Source organism: Rhinopithecus roxellana, chromosome 13 (genome assembly GCF_007565055.1).
Source record: "Rhinopithecus roxellana isolate Shanxi Qingling chromosome 13, ASM756505v1, whole genome shotgun sequence".
Taxonomy (NCBI): domain Eukaryota; kingdom Metazoa; phylum Chordata; class Mammalia; order Primates; family Cercopithecidae; genus Rhinopithecus; species Rhinopithecus roxellana.
The window spans coordinates 492,043-505,185 of NC_044561.1; the positions used below are offsets into that span (position 1 = coordinate 492,043).

General features: G+C 42.6%; 1 protein-coding gene and 1 pseudogene across 3 annotated transcripts in view; both read left to right on the top strand.

Moving 5' to 3' along the window:
• MRTFA (myocardin related transcription factor A) overlaps window positions 1-13,143 on the top strand; it is a 227,668-nt gene that overhangs the window by 41,080 nt on the left and 173,445 nt on the right. The window contains exon 2 of one of the 3 annotated variants that reach the window (XM_030915380.1): window positions 2,299-2,360. The exons of the other annotated variants lie outside the window; for them this stretch is intronic. The gene's annotated coding sequence lies outside the window, so the exon portion shown is untranslated. The remainder of the gene's footprint in view (window positions 1-2,298; window positions 2,361-13,143) is intronic. 3 annotated transcript variants of the gene reach the window in all.
• On the top strand, window positions 9,549-10,848 carry LOC104674696 (annotated as a pseudogene).

Here is a 13,143-nt window from a genome sequence, read left to right on the forward strand (position 1 = left end):
TGGCCTCCCAAAGTGCTGGGATTACAGGCGTGAGTTACTGCACCCAGCCTAATTTTTGCATTTTTAGTAGAGATGGGGTTTTTTTGCCTTGTTAGCCAGGCTGGTCTTGAACTCCTGGCCTCAAGTGATCCTCCCATCCTGCCCTTCCAAAGTGCTGGGATTATAGACACTTTTCATAGGTGTTCAGTTTGAGGGTATATGTAACCATATCTGTTGAGGTGAACCGCTTAAAAACCACGGTTCATTTATTTAATTGGGAATTGTTTTCTCCCCTCCTTTTTTGATAACAGTCAAACCTCTAAATTGATTTTCTTTTGTCTTTCTTTCTTCTTCCAGCTGAGCCACGACACTGAGCCTCAGTTGGATCTTAAGTAATAAAAATTATTTACAACAGAGGCTATTTTTTTTGAGTGCCAGGATTAATGTTACCCACCAGGGAAAGGAGAACATTCTTGGCGGTAGGAGAAACAGTAGAACTATCAAAGACAGTATGTTCTAGGAGGAAGTTTAGTGTGGGTAATGGGGAGGAGGAGGGACATTAGTGGCCGGAGAGCAAAGGCTAGTGAGACTGGGTGGGATCAGATTATGAAAGGCTTCAGGGCCAGGCATGGTGGCTCATGCCTGTAGTCCCAGCATTTTGGGAGGCCAAGGTTGGAGGATGGCTTGAGCCCAGGAGTTTGAGATGAACCTGGGCAACATAGTGACACCCCATTTCTATAAAAAATACAAAAATTAGCTGGGCATGGTAGTGTGTGCTTGTGATTCCATGTACTTGAGAGTTTGAGATGGGAGAATTATGTGATCCCAGGAGGTTGAGGCTGCGGTGAGCTGTGATCATGCCACCACACTCCAGCCTGGGCAACAGAAAAAAAAAAAAAAAAAAAAAGGACTCTAGATATACCACTGATTCCGTCTCTATTGTCATGTCTTTGTTCTCTTTTCCTTGTCTGTAAAGACTTTCTCCACTCTTTGCCAATCTAACTTATTTTTTTTTTTAATTTTTTTTTTTGAGACCGAGTCTCGCTGTCGCCCGGGCTGGAGTGCAGTGGCCGGATCTCAGCTCACTGCAAGCTCCGCCTTCTGGGTTTACGCCATTCTCCTGCCTCAGCCTCCCGAGTAGCTGGGACTACAGGCGCCAGCCACCTCGCCCGGCTAGCTTTTTGTATTTTTTAGTAGAGACGGGGTTTCACCGTGTAGGCCAGGATGGTCTCGAACTCCTGACCTCATGATCCGCCCGTCTCGGCCTCCCAAAGTGCTGGGATTACAGGCTTGAGCCACCGCGCCCGGCCCAATCTAACTTATTTTTAAAGGTCCAGTTTTGGAGCATCTCTTATGTAAAGCCTTCCTTTTCTCCAGAGCTTACCGATTTTTTACTGTGAATGATTGCACAAAGAGGCTGTATTATGCCTCATAATAAGAACTTCCATTTCTTGAACTGTTTTTTGTTTTGTCTTATCTGTCCAGCTAGTTTCTCAACTCCTTAAGTGAAGAGAATGAATCCTTTTCAGCACCTGGTATTAGTGCTCATCACATTGTGAGGACTCAAGAAGTAAATGATGAATATAGAACACTAACATATACAAACCATTACAATAACCCAACTACAGAGGTAGAGATTGCCTATGTTTCTTTAAAAGGCATTTCTCGGCCGGGTGTGGTGGCTTACACCTGTAATCCCAGCACTTTGGGAGGCCGAGGCAGGTGGATCACGAGGTCAGGAGATCGAGACCGTCCTGGCCAATGTGGTGAAACCCCGTCTCTACTAAAATACAAAAAAATAGCTGGATGTGATGGTGCACACCTGTAGTCCCAGCCTATTCAGGCTGGGCAGAGAAATCGCTTGAACCCAGGAGGCGGAGGTTGCAGTGAGCTGAAATTGCGCCATTGCACTCCAGCCTGGCGACAGCGAGACTCTGTGTACAAAAAAAAAAAAAAAAAAAAAGGCATTTATTAACATCAGTAAGAGCAATTTTCAGAGGTATAGGACAATTGTCATTTGGATATAAAATGAGTTAATAAAAACACTTATAGAGTTGTGAGATTTAGTTTTAATATTTAATATTTAAGCACTTGCAACAGTAACTAGCATATAGGAAGTGCTCAATCAGTGTTACCTATTATTTAACTCCACTTGTATGGGCCTTTTTACCAATGACAGAACTCTTAACACTGTTGTGGGCATGGAGAGGATTGAAAGGAGGTAAGAAACAGCTTCTTACCTTTGAAACCAAATGCCTTTTAGGAATGGGAAGAACTGTTTATATTGCATGAACTTTTATTTTTCTGTTTATGTTGTAGTGATCGGAGGGTATGGTTGGCATGGAATTGAATTTCATCTGTCTGTGGGAATTGTAAGCAAGGTAGGTCCCAGATTTATTTACTCTTCCGTCCCTCCTTTCCTAATGTGGTCGTTAGTATCTTCAGTTATACTGACCTAGAATGGATCAGATTTGACTGTTGTTTGGGGAAACATTATCTTTTTCAGTGTCACTCATCATGCCGCTTGATGGTCTGTCCTGTGGTTTATCCAGTGTTGTGGACTACATCTAGTATCTCGTTAGAATGTAGAGAATGCTAAGAAACAGCATAACCAATATAACATTTTGGTGGTCCTAGAATGGAACCATGAATTTACACCTGTACCCACCCACACATACTCCTACCTCTTTAATCCAGTCCCTGAGGGCAGAAGTTTTTGTGTTGGAGCCATTATGTAAACCAATTTAGGGTGGTGGGTAATGGTAGTCTAGCTTATTCTGATCACTCTAAAAATCAGTAGCCTGTGTTAATGGTAGACTAAACGCAACAAAGGACCTGACTAGACAGTAGCCAGGCCATTACTGGCAATTGTAAATTTTCTTACGACAGGATCTGTTCATCTGTAACCACTAGAGTTTGATTTGACACAGCATGCTTTGTTCCTATCTTAAGCTCCGGGGCCTGAACAAACGTACACCAGATACATCTTTGGCTTATATATCTGTCTTATGTCAGGTGCCCGCAAAAAGAGCTATAGATGGCAGTTCACGCAGCACTGCAAAACTATTTCTGTCAGAATATTTTGTGTCAAGGTAAAGGCTAGTGCTAGTTCATGTAGTTCTAGTTTTCTGTCACCAAAAGTATGTTGAGATTCCCCTTGCTCATTGGTACAGGAGACCTGGCTCAGTTGGAGAGTAAACTTGACAGTCAAAACAGGACTTCCCAACCAGGAATTCTGTAAACCTGTGTGTGGGGTTCTATGGGTTGATGTCAGTCTGGACTCTTGCTGCATCTACACTTAGCACAGGTTCTTAAGACTGGCTTTCTCTCAGTCACAAAGAAGTGAAACCTTAGTACCTTGCTGCAGGGAAAAACAGTGTAGCCACTTCCTGTAGCAGAAGGAACGTGGCCTTGGAATTGACACTGCTGTCTAGGAAGGAGGAGGAGATGGTAGATTAAAGTTTAACTTCTGTAAATGAATCCTTCATTGTCATTTAGTGGTCTGAATTTTCTGGGTGTGGTCTGTGTGATCAGTCAGTAAATTATCTTTTTTCTATTCTACTTTTATATTGGGATAATAAACTGTTTCATGGAAACACTGTGTGATAAAAATTAATGGAAAGTAAAGAAAGGTACCAACTTTTATTGAATTCCTGCTGGAGTTAGGCATTGTACTGTAAATTTTCATGTATGTTCTTTTATTGAAATATATCAAGTTCATTGATATTACAGTTTTTTAAATCTAGGTGAATAACGTTGTGACTCAGTGTCTTTTTTTTTTTTTTTTTTTTTGAGACGGAGTCTTGCTCTGCCACCCAGGCTGGAGTGCAGTGGCGTGATCTCGGCTCACTGCAAGCTCCGCCTCCCGGGTTTACGCCATTCTCCTGTCTCAGCCTCCCGAGTAGCTGGGACTACAGGCGCCCGCCTTGTCGCCCGGCTAGTTTTTTGTATTTTTAAGTAGAGACAGGGTTTCACCATATTAGCCAGGATGGTCTCGATCTCCTGACCTCGTGATCCGCCCGTCTCGGCCTGCCAAAGTGCTGGGATTACAGGCTTGAGCCACCGCGCCCGGCCCATGACTCAGTGTCTTGAACTGTTTATAATAGCCATTTAGAGGATATAGAATTGTGTAGTGTTTCATGTTATTTCATTTGTTTTCTGGAGAAGGAAAGAAAATAATTATATGAGTTAGTTTTCTTTTTGGGGGGGCTTGCTACTGATTAGCCAAAGGCAGGGTGGAGACTAGCAGGTCTGAAATTAGAGACACCTGTGCTGTTTTGGGAAGTTGAGACTCTTGACCTAGGATTTGCTGAAGTTGGTGCAGGAGATGTCAGTGTAGGTTAATATTTTCAGAGCTCAAAGCACACTGTGGATTGGGGTTGTTTATAGGTGCAGTTTTGCTTGATCTCTGTATCTGCAAATGGAGTAAAAAAGTACAGTACTGCTGTTTTGGGAAACTTCTGCAAAAGTCCCTGAGCCAATGCAAATTAATCTTCTCCAAAAATACCAAGAAAATTCCCCATTTGGCTGTTTCACCTGGTTGAGGGAATTGACTGTTGTCATTATGCTTGTAAAGAAATTACCAGGCTGGGTGTGGTAGTTCATGCCTGTAATCCCAGCACTTTGGGAGGCTGAGATGGATGAATTGCTTGAATCCAGGAGTTTGAAACCAGCCTGGGCAACATGTTGAAACCCTGTCTCTACAAAAGCACCAGAAAAATTAGCCGGGCATGGTGACATGTGCCTCTAGTCCCATTTGCTAGAGAGGCTGAGGTGGGAGGATTGCTTGAGCCTGGGAAGTAGAGGCTGTAGTGAGCTGTGATTGCATCACTGCACTCCAGCCTGGGTGACAGAGTGAGACCCTGTCTCAAAAAAAAAAAAAAAAAAAAAAAAAATTCCACTTTTTTTTTTTTTTTTTATTAAGAGGCAGGATCTTGATTTGTTACCCAAGGTGAATTGCAGTGTGGAACAATTACAGTTCACTGTAGCCTTGAACTCCTGGGTTCAAGTGATCCTTCTGCCTCAGCCTCCAGAGTAGCTAGGACTGCAGGCATGTGCCACCATGCCTGGCTAATTAAAAAAAAACAAAATTTTTTTTGTAGAGACTGACGTCTCACTGTGTTGTCCGGGTTGGTCTTGAACTCCTGGCCTCAAGTGATTCTCCTACCCCGGCTTCCCAAAGTGTTTGCATTTACAGGCGTGAGCCACCATGCCTGGTCCACACGTTCTTTTAAAACAATTATAAATTTGATTTTCTGTTTTTACATTTTCTCTTGAAATTCTTCTCTCCTGGGAGATACCATCTCTATGTTTTTCAGTCATGCAATAGCTGGGGGTCAGAATAAATTGTTCAGCTCTCTCCTAGGTGATATGCAATTAAACTGAAATCTTCCTTCTCCTTTGGACTTGTGCATATATCTGTGAAAGGTGAAAAAAATCTGGTTAAGAGCAGCAGAATTACCTGATACTATACTGTCCTTTAACGGGCTGAGGTGGACACATTAACATTTCTTAATCTATGCATTTTTCCATGTTTATTTTTCTGTCTATTGAATGAATTACTGTACTTTTCCTCTTGGCCACTTCCTTTTTATGGTTTAGTGAGATAAACTTAATATAATTTTTCCTTCTTTGTTGAACAAATATTAGTTCTTTAAAAATAACTTTATTGAGGTGTAATTTATATACTACAGAATTTGCCTGTTTGAAGTGTACAGTTTATTTTTAGTAATTTTGTGGAGATGTGCAACCATTGCCCCACTCCAGTATTACATTTCCAGTGCCCCAAAAAGATCCCATGTAAACACCACTTTTTAACTTCCTTTGAAGTAAGGCACACATTTTATTAAGTTCTGCATCAGATTTAATCTTCTTCCACTCATGAAGTTTTCCACCACTCTGCATATTACACCTCTTCTTTCCTCTTCTTCTTTATATGTTTCTTATTACTGGTCAAACATACCACTCATTCGTTATTTTATTACATTTTCTCAACACTTTTTAAAAAGTGTAACCTTGAAAAGAAGGGATTTAGCTTTTATTCAGAGTTATTTTTTTCTTTGAAAGTTGTTATCTTATAATGCCTCAGGCCTCTCAGTAAGAGCTCGTTATTCTGGGTTTTCTTTTCACTTCATTTGCTATTTATTTATTTATTTTTTTGAGATAGAGCCTCGCTCTGTCGCTAGGCTGGAGTGCAGTGGCGCGATCTCAGTTCACTGTAACCTCTGCCTCCCAGGTTCAAGCAATTCTGCCTCAGCTTCCCGAGTAGCTGGGACTACAGGGGTGTGCCACTACATCTGGCTAATTTTTTGTATTTTTTTTAGTAGAGATGAGGTTTCACCATGTTGGCCGGGATGGTCTTGATTTCTTGACCTTGTGATCCATCTGCCTTGGCCTCCTGAAGTGGTGGTGTTACAGGCGTGAGCCACCGTGCCCAGCTGCTATTCATTTATTTATTTATTTATTTATTTTTTTTTTTTGAGGCGGAGTCTCACTCTGTCGCCCGGACTGGAGTGCAGTGGCCAGATCTCAGCTCACTGCAAGCTCCGCCTCCCGGGTCCACGCCATTCTCCTGCCTCAGCCTCCCGAGTAGCTGGGACTACAGGCGCCTGCCACCTCGCCCGGCTAGTTTTTGTATTTTTAGTAGAAACAGGGTTTCACCGTGTTAGCCAGGATGGACTCGATCTCCTGACCTCGTGATCCGCCCGTCTCGGCCTCCCAAAGTGCTGGGATTACAGGCTTGAGCCACCGCACCTGGCCTATTCATTTATTTTTAAAGGGAATAATTTATTGGTTATTTCTTGTGTGTGTATACAGATCAGGTATTAGCTAATTTGGAGAACTCTGCTCTGTGCATAAGTATACAGATGCTCAGTAAAAGATGTGAATATTGTCGTACATTTGAGCTTTTCCTTTTTTTTTTTTTTTTTAAGACGGAGTCTTGCTCTGTTACCCAGGCTGGAGTGCAATGGTGTGATCTTGGCTCACTGCAACCTCCGCCTCCTGGGTTCAAGCCATTCTCGTGCCCCAGCCTGCTGAGTAACTGGGATTACAGGTGTGTGCCACCATGTCTGGCTAAGTTTTGTATTTTTAGTAGAGACGGGTTTCACTATGTTGACCAGGCTGATCTCAAACTCCTAAGCTCTTGATCCACCCACCTCGACCTCCCAAAGTGCTGGGATTGCAGGCATGAGCCACCACGCCCGGCTACACTTGAGCTTTTTAAAGGCCTACCTGCCATGTTGGTTTGTTTCCTTAATGGTGATGTTAAATCTCATCATTTGGTTGAGTTCCTGTCTGCCAGATTTATCCATTGTAAACTGTCTTTTCCCGTTTGTGATACATAATCTGTAGAGCCATACTAATTATTTACTTTTGATATCTCTTGTATAGAAGTACCATGTAGTTGTCACAGTAGCAATACGTCTTCTTAGAGTAACAAACTAGCCTGGCTAACAGTGTTTAAAAATTGAGTATTATGTGGAAGACAATATGCGAAAAATGCAAAAAAATGAAGTTCAGAATTCATTTAATTTGAGCTTCTTTGTAATGTGAATTTTTTTTTTTTTTTTTTTTGAGACGGAGTCTTGCTCTGTCATCCAGGCTGGAGTGTAGTGGCATGATCTTGGCTCACTGCAACCTCTGATTCCTGGGTTCAAGCAATTCTCCTGCCCCAGCCTCCTGAGTAGCTGGGATTACAGGCGCATGCCACCATGCCTGGCTAATTTTTGTATTTAGAGATGTGGTTTCACCATGTTGGTCTGGCTGGTCTTGAACTCCTGATCTTGTGATTTGCCTGCCTCGGCCTCCCAAATTGCTGGGATTAAAGGCATGAGCCACCGTGCCTAGCCTTGTAATGTGAATTTTTAAGTGTAGAGTTTAAATACAGTTGCTTAAGAGCCTTGGGATGTAAATCTAGTTTTCCTTGGGTCATAAGAAATTTTTGCTGACAACCCTTTCACAGTTGTACTTTAGTAGACATTATTAACATTTTTCATAGTTTTCAGACAAGTTCTTTCCTGCTTTTAAAATTCCTTCCTCCAGTCTTTTCATGTATCCCTTGGAACAATACAGCTCTTACTGAGGGGTCTAGAATTGTCTGAGTTTGAACCCTGGCTCAGCAGTTACTTAACCTCTCTGTACTTCAGTATTCTCCTTTGTAAAATGGAATAGTAATACCATATAAGTTTTTATGAGGATTACATAGGCATTTGGCACTTTTTCTGGTCACAGATATTCAGTAAGCCTGTATATTATTATTCTCAGTCTGATAAAACTTGTCACGTAATAGGCAGTGACTTTTTCCTTTATATGCTGTACATGTATACATAAACATATAAATGTACCTCATAGACATTGCTCAGGGAAATAATCATAGACATTCCTTCTGTAATTGTCTCTGTCCCAATCTTGGGGGGAAATTTAGATTCACTTTTTTAGGTTACTTGTAGGATCCATATGTTAACCATACACCCCCCGCCCCACCATGTCTACATTTGCTGCATATTACTTTGAATATAACACTTAGGCACTGTCTAGTGCTATGAAAAAAAATGATAAATATTATTTCTACCTCAGACTATATGACCTTTTTTTTTTTTTTTTTTTCCAGGGACAAGGTCTTATTCTGTTGCCCCAGGCTGGAATACAGTGGCTCCGTCATAGCTCACAGCAGCTTTGCACTCCTGGACTCCAGCAGTCCTCCTGCCTTAGTCTCCTCAGTAGCTAGGACTGCAGGCATGTGCCACTATGCCTGGCTGATTTTTAAGTTTTTTGTGGAGATGGAGTCTCACTGTGTTGCCCAGGGTGGTCTTGAACTCCTGGGCTCGAGCAGTCCTCTGGCTTTGGCTTTTCAAAGCATTGGGATTATAGGTGTGAGCCAATGCACCTGGCTCAGACTATATGATCTTAATATGTATGTTGGAAATGGTTAAATTCAAGACACTGTTACTACCTTACATCTCTGACCTGAATTGGAGGCCACAGTTCATTAAATGCCAATCTATTCATCTAAGGACAGTTACCAACTAAATTTTTCAGTGGTTCTCAGTGGGGAAGGTACCATATATCCAAAGGGTATTTGGAAATATATGGAGGCATTTTCGGTTGTTAAGTGACTGTGGGTGGGGGATGCACCACTGGCATTTGGTGGAGAAAACTCAGAATTGTTCACCCAAAATGCCAATTTCACTGTTGTGAAATTAAGCTAAACACTTTGGTAAATCAGTAGATAATGTTTTATCTTAGTTATAAAAAATGTTGAGCCTGGGCGTGGTGGCTCACGCCTGTAATTCCAGCACTTTGGAAGGCCAAAGCGGGTGGATCACAAGGTCAGGAGTTCAAGATCAGCCTGACCAACATGGTGAAACCGCATCTGTACTAAAAATACAAAAATTGTCTGGGTGTGGTGGTGCATGCCTGTAATCCCAGCTACTCAGGAGGCTGAGGCAGGAGAGTCGCTTGAACCCAGGAGGCGGAGGTTTCAGTAAGCCGAGATTGCACCACTGCACTCCAGCCTGGGCGACAGAGCGAGACTCCATCTCAAAAAAAAAATGTTGGAGTGTGGCCTTCTTACCTTTCCATGGCATGTGCTCATCCACTGTTATCAGTGTACTCTGAAAAAGGGAAGTCATCTGGCAAAAATGTCACGTTGCTTCCTGCATTCAAGGCTCCTGTTCCACCAGATATTATGAACTTTGTTCACACCAGCTTGCACAAAAACAACAGACAGCCCTATCTTGTTAGTGAATTAGCAGGTCATCAGACCAGTACTGAGTGTTGAGGTACTGGCAGAGTTGGGTCTCACATTCCCAGAGTTTGAGGTGGTGGGACTCACTGTTCTGGCCAGGGTGCTTTTGGAAATATCTGTCATGGAGGCCACATGTTTGCAGCAACCAAAACCTGGCACTGTTGGCACTGTAGAGTGAACACAGCCCAAAAAACGATATGCTGTCTGTTCTCCCCTGGGTGCCTCTGCCTTACCAGTGCTGGTCATGTCTAAAGGTCATCATATTAAGGAAGTTCCTGAACTTTTTTTGGTGGTCAGAGATAAAGTTGAAGGCTATAAGACAATCAAGGAAGCTGTTTTGCTACGTAAGAAACTTAAAGCCTGGATGATATAAAAAAGGGCTATACCTCTCAGCAAATGAGAGCTGGCAAGGGCAAAATGAGAAACCATTGTGTCCAGCACAAGGGACCCTGCATCATCTATAATGAAGATGATCATATTGTCAAAGCCTTGAGAAACATTCCTGGAATTACTCTGCTTAATGGTAAGCAAACTGAACATTTTGAAACTTGCCCCTGATGGGCATGTGGGATGTTTCTGCATTTGGACTGAAAGTTCTTTCTAGAAGTTAGAGAATTGTGTGGCACTTGGTGTAAAGCTGCTTCCTCAAGAGTAACTGCTGTCTTTCCATGCACAAGATGATCAATACAGACCTTAGCAGAATCTTGAAAAGCCCAGACATCCAAAGCCCTTCAAGCATGTTGCAGGAAGATTCATTGTAGAGTCCTGAGGAAGAACCTCCTGGAAAACCTGAGAATCATGTTAAAACTAAACCCATATGCAAAGACCATGCACTGAAACACCATTCTTTGCCAGTCCAGCAATCATAAACTCCGGGTGGAGGAGGCAGCGGTGGCAGCGGCGGCAGTGGCAGCAGCAGCAGCAGCAGCAGAAGCACTAGAGGCCGAATCAGATGAGAAAGGGGATTGCAGTCAAGAAGCCTGTGGTAGGGAAGAAAGGAAAGAAGGTTGTTGGTGTTAAGCAGAAGAAACCTCTGGTGGGAAAAAGGGCAGCAGCTACCAACCAAGACGTCAGCAGCTGAGAAAAAACTTACCACAGAGGAAACGAAGCCTGCTGCATAAACTGTTGGTTTATACCATAAAGGTCGAATAATTTTGGACAGCTTATTTTATTTTATTTTATTTTATTTTATTTTATTTTTTTGAGACGGAGTCTTGCTGTGTTGCCCAGGCTGGAGTGCAGTGGCGCGATCTCGGTTCACTGCAAGCTCCGCCTCCCGGGTTCACGCCATTCTCCCGCCTCAGTCTCCGAGTAGCTGGGACTACAGGCGCCCGCCACCATGCCCGGCTAGTTTTTTGTATTTTTAGTAGAGACTGGGTTTCACCATGTTAGCCAGGATGGTCTTGATCTCCTGACTTCGTGATCCACCCGCCTCGGCCTCCCAAAGTGCTGGGATTACAGGCTTGAGCCACCGCGCCCGGCCTGGACAGCTTATTTTAAATAAAGACCTGATCAATGAAAAAAAAAAGTTATTACTCATGGCAGGAAGCTTTTTGAATGAATCCTTCAGAGCTGTAGTATGTAATCTCTGAATTATTCAAGGGGAATTAGGCCATATTTTCTCAGTTGGGAGAGTAAGGTTTTGTCCTGAAGATTCTGAGGGTGTTTGCCATTAAGAATGTGTTTTGGTAGGGTTTAACCTCTAAAATTAAGAGTAGTTGAATGGCTAGGGTGGTTTAGTGGTTAAAGAAAATTGGCATAGGCCGGGCGCGGTGGCTCACGCCTGTAATCCCAGCACTTTGGGAGGCCGAGGCGGGTGGATCACGAAGTCAGGAGAACGAGACCATCCTGGCGTACACAGTGAAACCCCATCTCTACTAAAAATACAAAAAATTAGCCGGGCGTGGTGGCGGGCGCCTGTAGTCCCAGCTACTGGGGAAGCTGAGGCAGGAGAATGGCGTGAACCTGGGAGGCGGAGCTTGCAGTGAGCTGAGATCGCACCACTGCACTCCAGCCTGGGTGACAAAGCAAGACTCCGTCTCAAAAAAAAAAAATTGGCATTATTCCTTTAGTAATCTTTGTATCCTCATGGTTGATGGAAATAATACAATTTGTGCCTGGCATTCCAGTGATGCCTGGATATTGTTTGTCCTGTTCTTTCTTTCTTTCCTTCGTCTTTTATTTATTTATTTATTTATTTATTTATTTATTTATTTATTTATTTATTTTTTTTTTTTGAGACGGAGTCTCGCTCTGTCGCCCAGGCTGGAGTGCAGTGGCCAGATCTCAGCTCACTGCAAGCTCCGCCTCCCGGGTTTACGCCATTCTCCTGCCTCAGCCTCCCGAGTAGCTGGGACTACAGGCGCCCGCCACCTCGCCCGGCTCGTTTTTTGTATTTTTTAGTAGAGACGGGGTTTCACCGTGTTAGCCAGGATGGTCTCGATCTTCTGACCTCGTGATCTGCCCGTCTCGGCCTCCCAAAGTGCTGGGATTACAGGCTTGAGCCACTGCGCCCGGCCTTTTTTTTTTTTTTTTTTTTTTTTTTAAGAGCAAATGATGTATTTGTTTGGCAGATCGATAAGATTTCATTAGGATGTAATTTAACTTGTTGTAGCTTGTTTCACTTGAGGCTAGTATGGGACTTTGACAAAGATTAAAAAAAATATATTTATTCTCAACTTCCACCTACCATTTTATCAGTCTCTAGGGCAATGTTTCTCAAACATTTTTGGCTGTGGGTCATAGTTCAAGATGTATTTACATTGAGACCCAATACACGCATAAGTATATCGATATCTAAAACAAAAGTTTCATGAAATAATACTTACCCTTATTAGGTGCAGTGCAATCTGGTTGTTTCTATTTTATTCCATTTTATTTAATTGCAAAATGTTGATGTTGGCCTGGCATGTTGATTCTGTGACCAGTGTATTATGAATTGCAGTTAAAAATACTGTGTTAGGATGTATGTTCATGAAATTTTAACTAAGGCTTTAAAATATATCCCAAGTCTTACTGTCTCTCTCTGCCCAACTGTTGCCCTTGGCTAAGCCACCTTCATCTCTCTCTCAGACTTCGCCAGTAACCTCCTAAATTGCATTCTCTGCTGCCTCTCATCCCCTGCCATCACCTAGCTCTGTTCTTTTAGCTGTCTAATTCATGCTTTTAAAATGTTACTCTGGTCATGTCGTCCTCACTATTACTTTCTTTCCCCTACTTTCATTTATCGTGGTAAAATACACATGAAATTTACCATCTTAATAATTTTAAGTATATAGTTCAGTGGTATTATATACATTCATAATGTTATGCAACTATCATCACCATCCATCTCCAGAACTCTTTTCAGCTTGTAAAACTGAAACTTTACACCCGTTAAACAAGTAAGCCCCTATTCCCTCCTCCTCCTTCCCCCT